A 16,350-nucleotide genomic window follows, 5' to 3' on the forward strand; every position below is an offset into this window, starting at 1 on the left:
TTGAAGTGTTCTTTTGTGATGTGTTATTAGTTTAGTCTTGTCAGTTTAGTTAGTCTTGTTCTTGTTCCGCTGTTTTGTTGTTTACCCCCACGTGGGTCTTTGTTTTGTATTTTGTCTTTGTTATTAAATGTCATGTTAACCCCTTAACCGCTGTCTGCATTTGGGTCCACTCTCCTTGTCTCCGTGTCTCACCCTGAGAATCATGACATTTACTGTAGCATTTTAAAGTTATGGACCCATGAAGTTGGCATGCGTGTCAATACACGTCAATGGGTCAGTGCACTTATGGGCCACTTTGAGGTGCTACATCTCAAATACCCTTAAGGTTGCGTTGACAGTTTCACATTGGGCTTATACCCAGTGTCCTTGACTACCACCTAGCCCAAAAGCAGACATTTTTACTGTAGCGTTTTAAAGTTATGGACCCATGAAGTTGGCATACGTGTCAATACACTTCAATGGGTCAGTGCACTTATGGGCCAATTCCAGTTGATATATCTCAAGAACCCTTAAGGGTGCGTTGAAACTTTCATATTGGGCTTATACCCAGTGTCCTTGACTACCAACGCACCCTTAAGGGTTATTGAGATGTAGCAGCTTAAATTTGCCCCTAAGTGCACTGACCCATTGACGTGTATTGACACGCATGCCAACTTCATGGGTCCATAACTTTACATTTATGCATTTGGCAGACTTTAAAATTTGGCAGACTTTAAAAAAAACTTTAAAATGCTACAGTAAAACTGTTTGCCTTTCTGCGTGGTGGTAGCCAAGGACACTGGGTATAACCTACCTTTGACATTTTTAAAGCACCCTCAAAGACAACTGAGATAAAGCCCCTCAAAATGGGCCATAAGTGCAATGTCTCATTGAACAGTATTGACACATATGCCAACTTCATGGATCCATAACTTAAAAATGCTGGAGTAGAAATGTCAACCTGTATTTTAATGTAAAGTAATTAGTGCATGTAATTAGCCAAGATCACCATATGTAATCAATAACTAGTATATTGAATGGTAAATTGAACTGTTGTCATATCGTTTTGTCTTTGTATAACTATAATAACTATAAACCAGAATCACAACGAGCTTTATTTGCCAACTGTACACACGGACAAACAAAAAACAATAGGAAAAAAACAAAAACATAAATGCATAGCATATAAATACATAAGATGTAAGAGGATAAGTTAATTACTGCAGTTAATACTGCATATTAAACGGTTCATACTGTGCATTTTACAAACATAAACATAATTTAATCTGTTCAGCCAAAGTGATATTGAGAATAGTAAGGGGAGGGAGTGATGAGGGTTCCTCATGAAGTCCACTATCATCTCAAAGGGCATTCAGCTCAGGCTTGTTATGCCTGCACCAGACAGCCAGCAGAGCAACCTCTCTCCACGCACGCACGCACAGTGTTATTAATATTTAGAAACTGTTCATTGCTCTTTTCTAGACACAAAAGCAAAAAAAGCTAAAAAGAGAAAATCGAGGCACGCACGCACGCACGCACAAACACGCACGCGCGCACGCACGCACACACACACACACGCACACACACACACACACACACAGTGTTATCAATATTTAGAAACTGTTCATTGCTCTTTTTTAGACACAAAAGCAAAAAAAGCGAATAAGAGAAAATCTAGACGGTCCCTAAACTGAGCGTGAACAAGAAACCGGAAAATTAAGGAGTCGCGTCTTTTAAGGTGGAGCGGATAGCGTCAATACGAAGCTGCGAATAAGAAGCTGGATTCAGCCTCGTGGAGGGATGATGTATCCACCCGTGCGTTGGCAAGTATTTCCTGGAACGACAAAGTTTCGTTTCTTCCATTATGCACGACTGCACTGAGCGGATAAAGTAGCCTATGAAAGGTCTTTATTTGGGTGTGGTGTAATATGATGTGTGGGAGACCGGGTAGACTACTTTAACTATGAAGGTATTTTATAGTGCAAAACTACTGAGTGAGCACCTGTGGGTGTGGAATTTGTAGTTGTAGAGGTATGCCACACATGTGTATCAGTAGCCTACATTTGAAGTTGCAAACTTATAGATTTTTTTCTCTCCCGCAAACACAATATAACAGTTACACCTTCTTGAATCCTTCAGTGCAAGTGCACAAATCCAATTCTACAAATCACAAACTGAGATACTCGTGCACTCACATTTTTTGCTACAAATGCTTTAGTAAATATGGTGCAAAACAAATTCACACACCTGCACCAAAAGACGTGCGTTCACAGACGAGTTTTGCACATCCGCAAACAGTATGTGAATTCGTGCAATGAGAGTTGAATGCTTGTCAAATATTTTCTCACAAATTAAAGGTTTTATTCTTGCACATTGTTCTAGCACAAACACAAGAACATAACTACAACTGCTTGAATCTGCTTCTGCGAGTCTGTGACACAAGTTCGCACACACTCTCATTTTGCACCACATATCTGTGTGATATATGGTGCAAAAGCGATTTGTGCATCTGCAGCCAAACGAGCTCGTTTTGGCGGCCAGCAGATGGCGCCCTATGACGTTGGGGGAAAAGTCAGCGAGCGAGCGAGCATCATCAGTGCTGGCGCCAAAGAAGGTATGCTCCTTGCGTTATTCTTTCTTTTTCTCCGACATCACCAATCGTAATACAATATACTTGTTTAGTTTAAGTATTTTTTCACGAAAGAGGTAATGTTATGTAACGGTAGCCTAAGTTACCTGCCCCGTTAAGTTAGCTAAATTCAATCGTCTTCTATTAAATTACACTATCAATTTAAAATATTTATTTTTATTATATTTACTCTTCTGCTTTACTTTCTAGGAAAGTGACAGACCAGGGTGCCGGTGAGTAAAAGTTTTGTTTTACTCTACAAATACAAATTCCACACTCACAGGTGCTCAGTAGTTTTGCATCAAAAATACCTTCACATTTAACACAGCTTTTAATGTACGTACTAGTTTACAGCACCGGATAACCCAGGTGTTATTAAAATAGCAGAGGCCCATTTGGTCTAACAATAGCCTTATATTTTCTCATTTCATTTTTTATTTGGTTAAGTAACGTATTTGAGACGCAAGACTGCACGAGTTGCCCTTCAGTTAACGCATCTGTCTGTGTCTCGTCAGACATTAGGGAACTCGTTTCTTGCAACAAAATTAGATCCAAGTTCGCTGTAGAATAGACGTAAACTAAATTACGCGGTTCTTGCAAAGATATATTAGGATGCAAACTTTAGTTAGGCTACTGATCTTTTTTAATCTAACATTACCTAATTTTTCAATGTACTTAGTTACAGTACTTAAGTATCTTTTTGGCTACTTTGTAGTTGTACTGAGTATTAAAGATATTAGCAACTTTGACTCTCTACTTGACTACATTTTTGAACAAGTATATGTACTCTTTACTCCACTACATTTGTATTATGTAGAATTACACATTACATTTTGCATGACACCTCTTTTTTTGCAGGAGTTTATTTTTGCTACAGAAAGGCATTGGAGGTACTTTATCTTGTGGATTTTGTCCTAAATTACTAAAACTTGTCAACATGGCTTCTTTATGTGAATACGAATACGTTATCAGGTAGTTGTCAATCGCTGGCTGTTTATATGTGAAATGAGGACATGACTGCAGCTGGCGATTAGGCCAAAACCAGCATGTCCAGTGCAAAAAGGCTTTGACCTTTTAATTTTACTTAACATTATTTTATTTATCTGTTATAGTGAAGAGACCTTTTTGAAGGAGTTTGGTTTACTTATGAGCACTTGAGCTTAAATGAGACTTGGGTGTTTGTAATAGACGTAGGTTACTGTGTCCTCGACCATGATTTGTTTAAATTTTTAGGTGTTTAAACTCAACTGTCAAGTTTACACTATAAACAAACTCAAAACATATTTTTGTTTATTAAAAATAATAGAAATGTCTCAGAATGACCCAGGTCTTAAGCCACAAGGTTATTTTTTGCAATCTTAGGATAATATCACAAACATGAGCTTCCTGTGAGCTATTTCCTGTCATGGCACATTTCCCAAAATGACCACTAGGACTCTCCAAAACACCACTTGTTACCCATGTGGTACTCAATGGTAGAAAAGGTCATATAGATTTATTTGCTTATATCTGTTATGCGTTTAGGCTGCCGAAAGTATTTATCTACAAACCTTTTTTGTTCAATTTTAATACATAATGACATTAATTAATGTATTTTTAACAATTGCAACAATCGTTTCAATGGTCCAGATGGATAGGCCTACTTCTTGTGTTACAGTTTTGATCAACAATCTTTGATAGCAACATAGAATGTTCTGTTTACACAAATTAATGAATTGACTTATCTTACTTTTTTACATTTATCAGAAGATTTTGTAAATTGGATTGATACAGTGCATTAAAAGATTGCTTCACTAGCAAAAATATCCAGTAGAGGGGGATGTTTATCCAACAGTTTGTTGGATGAACAGAAGAACGCTGACAAAGTCTGAAATTCTGTATTATTTTTGATTACTTAGTTACAAAAGACAGAAAAAAGGTTTATAATAGATTCAAAATAAGCTTATTTTCTTATTCCTGGAAGTAAAATGTAAAAACCTGTCAATGTTAATGTTAAGTTAAATTGTTTAATGTGAATTAATGTACCGTACCCACAAAACCAAATGTATTTACTTTCATCTTACAAATGACTTATTTACCTTTATTGTAACACTGCATATTAAAAACATCTTGCCAAAACTTACAACAAAAAACATAAATTTAATTTGTGTAATTTATTTAATGCAAGCACTACATTGGCTGTAAAGTTATTGTAGTTTTTAATGGGCCATTCACAGTTTACTTATTCTAAGGACTGGGCTACTCGGATTCAATAAATGTTATTATAAATAATCAAATGTTAAAAATGTGTATTCTTTCCCATTACATCTGAGGTGTTGAGAAGCACTATGTGGATGATGTCATTCTCACAGCTTACCCAGACTTCATGCCTGTATGCATACTAAAAGTCAGGCAGATGGGATGAAAACTATACCTCTTTTGAGAAGTCTCTTATGTTGAGTTTCTAAAAAGGGTTGGAATGTTTAAACATGTTTTGAGATATTGCATTTTCATTTTTCTCATGTTTGATGATGATCAACAATATATTTAAAGTACATCTATATTCATTTTAGTACAATATCCTTCGGTATTCTGTAAGTGAATAAAACCATTATACTGTATTCTGTTTTGATCTTTTTCTAGGTTAATATTGACTAACATTTCCATTGTTGTTGTTATAATTCCTAACTCTATCTATGGCACAAAATACCCAATAGAAAATATTGCAGTATTGTCAAGTTAAATTTGACAGGATGAAATTTTAAAGTAAACTATCTGTTGTGTATCAAAACTACATTATACAGATTTAAAGGTTCAATTAGTTTCTTCGATTTTAACACAGGCTAAATATCAAAAGCATTACACTTAAAGTATTAGACACTGACGGTTTTCAAACATCATAGTACAACCACTTGTATTCTGTCGCTTATTCAGTCATTTCATACTCCCATCAGAACTTTTAAAGTGATGGAGAAAAAAAAGAGCACTTTTCAGGGTCAGACTGTGTCCTTTCTGACTGAAGGGCCAAAAAGGACATATTCTAAATGTGATGCACTGTATATCGAATGCATTTATAAACACAGGGCATAAAGGATGATGATGCATTAAAAGTTTAATAGTTTTAACGCTGTAACACACAAATACAATTACGACAATATTTGAAACGAAGAAAAAGGCTGCTGATGTTTTGTAATAGTATAAAAAGTGCAGATTTTTTCCTTTTGTTTTTACCGTGAGCCTCTACCAAATGGTTGTAATAGCCTTCAACGTTAACTGAGTGTTCATTGTATCATTAAGATAAAAATGGCAAATTAAAAGATGGAGATTCATGTAAATGTAAATGTAAATGCAGAATTCCCGGTGCTTCCAAATAAATTATATACTTACACATCAAAGATAAGTAGTTAATGACAAGCAAAACCCATTAAACATATTGTGTCAAAAAAATTGCCTTATTTAATATTTTGTGACGAAAATACAGCAAACAAGTGGTTGTGATGCCTCAGTCAGGTTGAGTTCAGAACAATAACACGTTTAAACAGGATATATCATAACTCAAAATGTGCTTAAGCACGCTGAGTAGCATGTGATGACTGTTATTACTTGTATCTTTTCCCATGCAGATGATCCCCCACACACATACACATCTTCCCCTCATTGAGACAAACTTCCTTCCTCTCCCAAATGCTCCACCACGAAGAGCCACCCACTTTAAAAAAATGCATTAGGCACTTGTTTATAGAGGCCGGGACAGAGCCGAGGCTGCACTGGATCACATGTCGCGTGCTGTAGATATTTGACAATCTGTGCTGCGGGAAAAAAATCGCTAATTAAAAAGCCTAACAAAGAGATTCCCAATGTCTAGTTCAAAGTTAATATAAAAAAAGGTGAAATCAACTTTGACAATAGAATGAACGCTGGTCCGAGCATCTGGCCCTCCTCAAGGGACATTTTTATCATCAATTATGTCAGCCCAATCAGGGCCGAGTTTGATGAACACCAGCAGTGTTGTTTTTCCTTTGTTTTTCTTTCGTTCTCAAAGCAAAATATAATGAATGAAACTTTTTATAACCTTTGTCACTGACTGGAAAATATTCGAGAAAATACATCCATTTTTTATGTTTTCGTGTGCAGGGTCGACTTACTTGCCAAGTAGTGCATGTGCATGTTTTTCTATTCCCTTTTTGTAGTTGTTATTTTTACATGAATATACGTATAATCTTTAAAGTAATGTTGGCAATAATACATCTGTTGCAGTTCCCACAATCCATTAAAAGAGCAAACACTGAGACAGTTTACTGTAGCATGTCCCATCCCACGTACTTATTTTCAGCGCAGTCGCTGACTGCATTTGAGTGAAGGTCCCTCGGTTGCCAGGTCTCATAGATGCTGGCAAGCTGAAAATGGGCGACATGACATAGCCCAGGAAGCATGAAACAGTCTCGCCCACGCGCTCCTGCTTGATGTTGCCCACAGAGACCGGCTCTCCATATTGTCCTTCATGTTCAGACTTGTATACCTTTAAGCTAAAACATCTTCCCCAATTTATGCATTTGTTAGGTAACTTTGTCAAAATCCTCTTTAGCGAGATCACCACTTTTGGCATGATGATGTCTGGACCATTTTTACCTTTTTAAAATTGTATTAACCACACTTTTTTTGAGGAATGTAGAAAAACGAATTGTTTTTGGCTGCGTTATATTTGCAATACCGTTCTGTCATGTGATTTATGCCATGAATATGTAAAGTCGTACATTAAAAGAATTCTCTGCAGATTAATCACTGTTATACTGTCATAAGTCATTTGCTATAACAACTGCCAGTTTGCTTATGTTGCTGTCTGTGCTGTACCATTGGACGGTCTCATATTGCATGGCGAAGAACAGATGTGTTCTGCTTTGCTAAAACTGTTACCCTACAGCGTCTGAAGGAGTTTTTATTCCATATAAAACAGTTTGGGTTTAAAGTACCGAAAATTGGTCCTTTTTTGTATTTTCCGTAATGAATATGTTCTGTTCCTCAGGAAACTTGAGAAAGGCACTCTGACATCAGCCATTTTTTTAAAGAAACTTTTGAAACATGCAATGAAAATTGAATTAAAATAAAACTTTAGACTGCTAATAGTTTTAAAACCTTATGTTATAGTTTACCCAAAAATGAAAATTCGGTCATCATTTACTCACCCTCTTGTCATTTCAAACCTTTATGACTTTCTTTCTTCCACAGAACACAAAAGAAGATATTTTGAAGAAAGTGGGTAAGCGAACAGCACTGGCACACATTCACTTTTATTGTATGGGCACAAAACCAATGCAAGTGAATGGGGGCCAGTTAACAACATACTTCAAAATATCTTCTTTTGTGTTCTGCAGAAGAAAGAAAGTCATACGGGTTTGAAATGACAAGAGGGTGAGTAAATGATGACAGCATTTTTATTTTTGGGTGACTATCCCTTTAAATTCACATTTCTTGAATGATCTATTATTTTGTTACCTCTTCGTAAAATAAAGAACCTTTATCTACAACAAATAACCTTTTTTAAACAGTAAAAGGGCTTCGGATGTTAAAGGGACAGTTCACCCCAAAATTAAAATTCTATCCTCATTTACTCACCCTCAGGTTGTTACAAATCTGTGTAAATGTCTTTGTTCTGTTGAACAAAAAAAAGATATTTGGAAGAATTTGAGCAATTTTCAGTTCTGTGACATCATCGACTACCATAGTAGAAAAAAAAAATGTATATTTTTTATTCTGTTAAACACAAAATTAGATATTTTGAAGAATTTAGGAAAACAAACCGTTTTGGGGCACCTATGATTTACCATTTCATTTTTCCTACTATGGTTGTCAATGATGTTCCAGAACTGAAAATTGCTAACATTCTTCCAAATATCTTTCTCTGTGTTCATCAGAACAAAGTCATTTATACAGGTATGAAATAACATGAGGGTGAGTAAAGGATGACAGAATTTTCATTTTTGGGTGAACTATCCCTTTAATTGTTCTTTCAGGAACAAAAAAAGGTTCTTCTATGGCACCGTAGGGCATAGTCCTTCCTATTCCTTCAGTACAAATGACCTTTTTTTGACAAAAACGATGTTGAAGGTTCTAAGAAAGAACCTATCAAGAACGTTTTAGAGCAATTTTCTTTATGTATATAGTTTTTTCATATATGAGTGACCAATACAATGGAAAAGATCAAACAAAAAGCATTTATTCTACCCATCTCTCAGTGAAGTGATTTAACATATTTGATTTATTTAACTCTTCTAAAAAGGTATTTAAATATTATTTGACATGTCTGTCAGTAAGGTGATTTGACATCAAACAGTTATCAATTTAAACAACCCGCTCATTGCATGCAAACCCATTAGCGTGAATAATGAAGACAAGGCTTTTCCGTGTTTAATAAGCACAATGGCCTGCATGTTTACACCGCATTTGTTTTTCCCAACAAAGTTTGTAAATGGTACTAAATCACAAACGTCTGCCACGTCAAGGCTATTTGGCGCATGTGGCAATCACCTGTTTACCGAGTACCGCTCAAACCCATTTAACCAGTGTTTGTGTTTGTGAGACCTTTGTACGACACACCGAAGAAAAAATATTTTCTCTCACATGAGAACCCTCCAAAGGTTTGGCCGCTTGCCGGCGGTTTGATTTGTGTACCGTGTAATAGTCCACAGCGAGATTGACAAATTCCCTCTGCCCGTCCTGGCTCTGTATTAAACACAATGCAGAATGGGGCAGGACTTCCTCTATTGTCTGAGCCTGGGTGTGGACCAAAGCTCTCCGTCGCCACATTGTGCCTCTTTTCCTCTCGTCCCACTCTGACTTAAGGAACAGAAGGGACTGCACCAGAATAAGAGTTCTGGTCCTCCCCCCGACACACTTATTTATGGACAATGTTTTTGTTTTTAAAGTGAATTAAGTAACACAAATTGATAAGCTGCTGTGGAGAGAAAGCACTGATTCATATCTGAGCCGGTGACTATCAAGTTTAGAGATTTACTTATTTCAAGATCCACCCACACCTCCAGGCCTCATACAAATAGAGAAAAGTCATCGCATTGATTTACATTTTGAAATAGAATCTCATTAGAAATAGAGCAAGCCGAAGTTGGTCAGATGCTCAGCCAATATAAAAAATGTCTCTGTAACACAAGCTGGGAAAGATGAGAATTTTACTGCAAATATTTTTGATAGCTTACAATGAAAGTTCATGACTCCATATGTATATAGCCCATATGACTTGTGCTCTACATGCCAAATGTTTAAGTTTTTATAGGCCATCAACCGTATAGAAAAAACACACAACGTGCTATTTCAAATATGTGTAATTGAGAATGAGACTTGAGAGCTACAGCGATGGAAATGTTTTTATTGAATAATAACTTAAGTTAGGAACAGAACAGGACGAAGGAAAAGTTTCTGTCCCTTTTGGGTATATTTAGCTGTGGTCATCATGAATTGTTGTTGTATGGAAAAGAGCTGCATACTTTAAAAAGACATTTTACATCTCGTAAGAAATCCCCATGTAAAACCATAGCATATGGGTTTGGATGGACATCAAGGTAAGGAAATAATGACATAGTTTTTCCTAATTATTTAATAGCTTGTTAATTGGTGAATCAATCACTCACAAATGTAGAAAGGTCGGTTTCTTTCATTTACAAGGTGTGAATCATTTACAAGGTTCCTTGTTTACTTCCCCAGCATGTAATGTCACACACTGCTGTGTTTTTTTAGTTTGTATTAATTCTGAAAATAACTATGGTAATTGTAAACATATTTTTTGGATTACTTGATTTTGATTGTACAGTTACAACCTTCTGAGGTTCTTGTCTTCACATGCTCCCGGAATTATGGGAAATAAGAGTTTCCTACATTAGTAAAATTGCACATGAATGCCCTTTGATGTCGTGTTTACTGGGACGTTGGGAAATAATTTTGATACCCATATTTCTGAGATGGGCGAGCCTTAAACTTTAAACATGGTGGATGGGAGAAGGATTTTCTGCTTTATTCGTTTTTTCTGCAACATATTATTTTCATATAAATAATCATAACAGTCAAAATATCATGTATTTCATCACCAATATTCCAGAATGGTCATCAAGCTGACTATCTGGATGCGGTAAAACTATACAATTGGATTAGGATGCATAGTTGAAAACTATTACCATAGGCGGGTTCATCGGACTGGCCCGAAGTTCACTTTTGGTCTGTATTTGGTTAGAACATAATCATTTCTTTTATATTTAATTCATATTTAATTCATATGAATTGATATGACTATTCTATTAAGTGTTTTAAATTAAATTAAAACTACTCGACAGTTATTTATTTTTTGCAGAGGTCTACCGGAAGTTAAGTTTGGGCCACATAATGTTTGTTTATGTTGTTGGCGCTGAAACCGTCAATAACATTTTCCCAAGACACATGCAATCAACCTGGTGTCTGCCATTCTTTCCAACAACTAAGTACCTGAACACAACCAGCTCGTAATTTTGACTTCATGTGTGGGAATTATCAAATTTTCTGATAGCATGTGAAGTCTTTATTCTATGAAAACGCACCGCTCGTCTGGGTACAGCGGGTCATCTTGACCGGTACTATTTAATGCATCACTCAGTTTAAATTTGTTACAAATGAGATCACCTTGTTGGGTTTTATTGTGCAATAACACTTTATTTACAATATCCCTTACTCTTTTTAAAGTAACCAAGTTTTGGGGTTTTATTTGTAGTAAAATCATAGTAACCACTAATTTAGTAAGGTCCCACCACAATAACCATAGTCTAACCATGGTATTCGTAGTAAAACTTTGGTCATACAAACGGTGATCAATCTGACAAAAAACATGGTTACACTAAAATAAACTACTATTTTACTATAATAGAACCACAGTTAACTTTCCTAAGGGTTGTGAGAGAGTGTGCGTGTGCTATTTGTTTGCATGTGAACACTGTTTATGTTCTGTCGCAGCACATCACCACTGTAATCTGTATTCAAATGTGAGGTCAAAGGGGCAGTTGTGCTTTGGGGCAACATCTCTTTCAAACCGCTGAGTTATAGCGCCGGTCCATTAGCAGAATCCGGCTAATGCAGTCTTGAAATAATACAGCCAGTTACTCCTCTGGGGGTAATCCCATTTTTTCCCCGTTCCCTCTATGCACACCTCACAATATGACAAACGTCGCACAGACTTCTCTGATTTTCCGGGGGCAAATAAAAACAATCGAGAATGCCACCGCGCCACACATTTGACACAGTCGGGCCCAAAAGCGGCCACCTGACAACGCACATTATCTCATCCGTGTCTCCTGTGATGTTCTGACACGCGATCGCGCGCACGCACTCTGAAAAGACTAAAAAGCCGTAACGGATGGGAACTCACAGGCACATTGTCAGGCCTGTCATGGGTTGAAACAGGGTTGAAATAAACCATCAGGAACTGAGACAAACACAGCGCACTGTAATTTATGGCCGCAACGGTGAAAGCTGACTGGCTAGTCAAAGTGTAGCGGGCAGGGAAAACACAAGCTGCGAAAAGCGTTTAATAACTTTCACTCCCCGGCTGTTTGGAGACTGCGCCCGTGACAGTGAAATGTTTTGTTAACCCTTTTTAGCAAACGGAACAGTCTGAAACGATTTTTGTGACTTATAATTATATATTTTTGCAGATATACACCAGCCATTTTTCTCTGACATGTTGAGAATGTCCCCCCATACAAAATATACATTCGGCATGATTAAATTGGAACCTTCTGGGCAATGAAACGGTCCCCTCACGGCAGGCCTGGAAATTCATTTACGTATATGGCTCAACATGTACTATTGCCACACAAGTGGAAAAGGTATGTGAATGTGAATGCAAGTGCATGAGAGAGAGAGAGAGAGAGAGACAATAAGGAAAGTGCCATAGGCCTACTGCCTACTTAGTATGTGAAACAGTATAAACTACAAAAAATAGTTTCAAGCCATAGCAGGTCATGAATTGCATGTTTTAGATTTCGGAAATAAATCAGCTGTTATGCAATTTAATCTAATTCTATGTCAAACGTTGCGAGTGTGATTAAATAATCATAAAATATACAAATGTATGATATTACAGGTGATGTTCTTCCAGGTCATTTGTCTCATTGGAAATAAAAAGTAAATGGGACGCAGTAGCACAAATACAGTTTGGTGTCCGTATTTTCTAAAATTATCCAAGTCTGAAAACCTAGCCTGGCCATCATAATGGTTTTATTCAACAATTAAAATTATTGCTGACCTAAGTTTATTGATAACTAAAAACATTGAACCCGTTTCAAGTGTTGATGGATAGTTTATTTATTATTTGCGATCATCACTTATGCTTTAAAATAAATAAATAAAAATATCTACTCAATTTAGAAGTTAATGTAATTATGCAAACATTTGTTTAAAAATAAACAAAATTAAGTTATTAAGCAAGTATAAAACATGTTCAAAAATTTTTGGCAGATTACCATTTGTATCACCACAGTTTCAGTACAAATACCACGGTCAAAATGGGTATTGTGGTGATACTAGATTTTTGGTTACTTTGTTTCAACTACATATATAAATAATAACCATGGTTAATTTTTGTGAAGGAGGTTTGCAAAGGGACAGTTCACTCGGAATGTTTATCATTTACTCACCCTCTTGTCATTCCAAACCTGTATGATTATATTTTTTCTGCAGAACACAAAAGAAGATATTTAGAAGAATGTTGGTAACAAAACAATATTGGCCCCATTAACTTCCATTGTATGAACACAAAACTATTGAGACATTTCTCAAATTGTCTTTTTTCATATACAGGTTTTGAACGCCTGACGGTGAATAAATGATGGCAGAATTTTCATTTTCGGAAGAACTGTCACTTGAATGACAAACCATTATATGCTAATGTAGTTTCTGTATTCCTAACAACATCATATTTGTAAAAGCATTTATAGCAATAATAAGCAATATACACGCACACGTACACGTACACATTAGAGAATGTTATACAGAGTACCAGTGTTGTGGCATGATGTCATTTCAGCATTGGTGCATTTACTTTGTCCCTTCCCCCACCAGTCACATGAAATTATGTTTTATATTTTTTTCCCAGTCTCTCTCTCTCTCTCTCTCTGGCACACACACACACTCACTGGCTCTTTCTCGTCATTGCACTTTATTCGCATTTTCTTTCGGTATCTCGCAAATGTCTTGACTTTTGTTTCCCAAAGCTGTCACAGTGTGTTTGGAGACGTATGTGTCTTTTAGCTTTCTGTTGCTAAAAAGCTCTTGTGTTGCATTTCGGAGCAGCTCTGTTGGTAAAAAGCCCCCCCAGGACCAAGTCTACTGCTGGGTCTCCTGATGGCGGCACATGAAGCGCTCTCAGCCTTGGGCAAACCTAACGGGGGACCTAAATATGTGCCAGTGCAAGTCCACTGTTGTGTGGACACGCCCTGCCAGCAATCGACCTATGCCCCCAATGCCTTGTGGGTATGACTGGGAAAACAAGACTAGGAGAGCGTAGCCTGTGGGAAACACAACATACTTGGATGATTAAGCCTTTTGAACCCGTGAAAAAGGAGTACCAGTGTATTACCGTACAGATTTAAAATAAAAAAACATGGTGGAACTTTGTTTAAAACTGCCAGACAAACAACTCGAGTTGGTTCAGGTGTGTACTTTGCAGGACCTTTATGAGCAAGACTGGACATCTTTGCCTTAATTAAAAATTCATAGCATTTTCTAGTCCTCTATGGATTGACAGGATATATCGGCCCTAATCATCGGCTGTTTTTATCGACCGATACCGATTACTGGCCGAAATATTGGTGCATCACTCCTGCAAACCATAACATTTGCTTCTTTATCGCCATCTCTGTTTAAAACAAAACTGCAGGTTACGTAACGTACGTTAACATACTTACGTACGTTACAATACTTTTGCGTATAATTCACCCAAAAATGGTCATTTTTATTCCTTCTGAAAGTCTATGGGGAGCATTTTTTGGGTGAACTATTCCTTTAAAGTCAAACGACGTCAAACTGACATGTCCAGCAAAATCGGACGCTACAGCTCAACTTCTAAATCATTCTTATAAGCTTATCATAGTGAATCGGTAAGAGACAGCTTGCACCCTGACGTGTAAGTGCAAAATGTTTCATATTTCATGTATACTTTGACAGAACTTTCCCAGTGACAAGCGAAAGAGACCAATTTTACACCAGTTTATTCTTTCTGACCACTAAATGCCACTTGGGACACTTAAACAATACTTTCCAAGAGTCCAAAAGTGAAAAAAGCACCTCTCACCGCGATAACATCAGACCTGTAAAGTCGGCATGATCATTATCACTGAACATAAACCGTTCTGCAGAGAACCAAAGAATAACCCGGAACATTTCCACATTTTCCATTTAGCGTGAATGATGCTTGTTAGCGTATGACTTAGTGTTTGGTTTGGTTCTCGCAAAGTTTAGGAATTAAGGATAGACTCGGCTTTAATCCCACAATGCATTCCATTAAACTTTCAATCACCGGTGTATTTATTAGAGTAAATGATTAACAAAGTCAAATGTGACTCTTAGATTTATGTTAGTACTTAGAAATATAGACGTGATTATTTGTACTAATTGGATAAATATCTTGGCGTGTCGCTCAGTAAGCGTGTGTGAAGTGTGTGCGGTGTAGGCTGTGGTGCTCTGTGATTCATGGTTTCCTCAGACACAACAGCACTGGTCTCTCTTTCAAAACAAACACAGAAGCTTTAGGATTTAAACAAAGTAAAGACGGTGGTTGTGGCCACGCTGGGAAAATATTTTTCCCAAGTCTTTGCGGAATCGAAAGAGAAGGGGAATCTTGTGATGACCAAAAGTCATTTGTTGTTCGTTTGATGAATAATGATTGGGATTAATGATAATTATATTTATGAGTTAATAGACTAGGCCTACATATTTGATTTCCTTTTTCTTTAAAGCCAACAAATAATCATTCCTAGGGCATTCCTTTTTTCCTAAGTCAGGTTGTCAACATGTAATCCCTTTTGAGACAACTTTCTGTTTCCAGTGATGTCACCAGACCCTTGTTTTTCAGCTTCACCCCTCCAGCCACGTGCATTCTTCTGTGCATCACTTTTACTTGGAAATGCAGTACGTTATGGGAGTCAAATGGCTTGAGAATGCCATTACATGTTGACTACACTGGGGTAATTCAATTAAAAATGTAAATGTTTCCATTCTTTACTCACCCTCATGTCGTTTCAAACCCTGTCGTTCCATACAATAAAAGTGAATGGGGCCCAGGGACAGATGCTGGTCACCATTGGCATTCATTGCCTGTTAAGGAAAGCAGCTGGACACAGTCTGTTAGAGACCATTCGTGTTGCATGCAATAATGAAAGTCAAACGTGGTTTGTAATGAATTTAGAGTGAGTACATTTTTAGGCGAACTATTATTACCGCACAATTTACAGCCGTGGAAAAAAGAGGCCACTCCAGTTTTGGCTTTAATCAGCACTTCTGCATGTATTGTGGTCATTTCAGTCCAGTGTCTGTTGAATCTCAACAGAAACAAATATCAAGAATGACAGTCACCCAACAGCAATGTGAAAAAGACGGAGAGAAAGCTTATTCCATATTCATTTTTTTTACGGATTCTAAAAACACATGTAAAACCATTAGTATTGTGTCGTTTAAAAATGAATATGAACTTGTTTTCTTTGAAGCATTCAAGAGCGGCAAACATCGCACCT

The sequence above is a fragment of the Triplophysa rosa genome, linkage group LG4 (assembly GCF_024868665.1).
Source record: "Triplophysa rosa linkage group LG4, Trosa_1v2, whole genome shotgun sequence".
NCBI lineage: Eukaryota > Metazoa > Chordata > Actinopteri > Cypriniformes > Nemacheilidae > Triplophysa > Triplophysa rosa.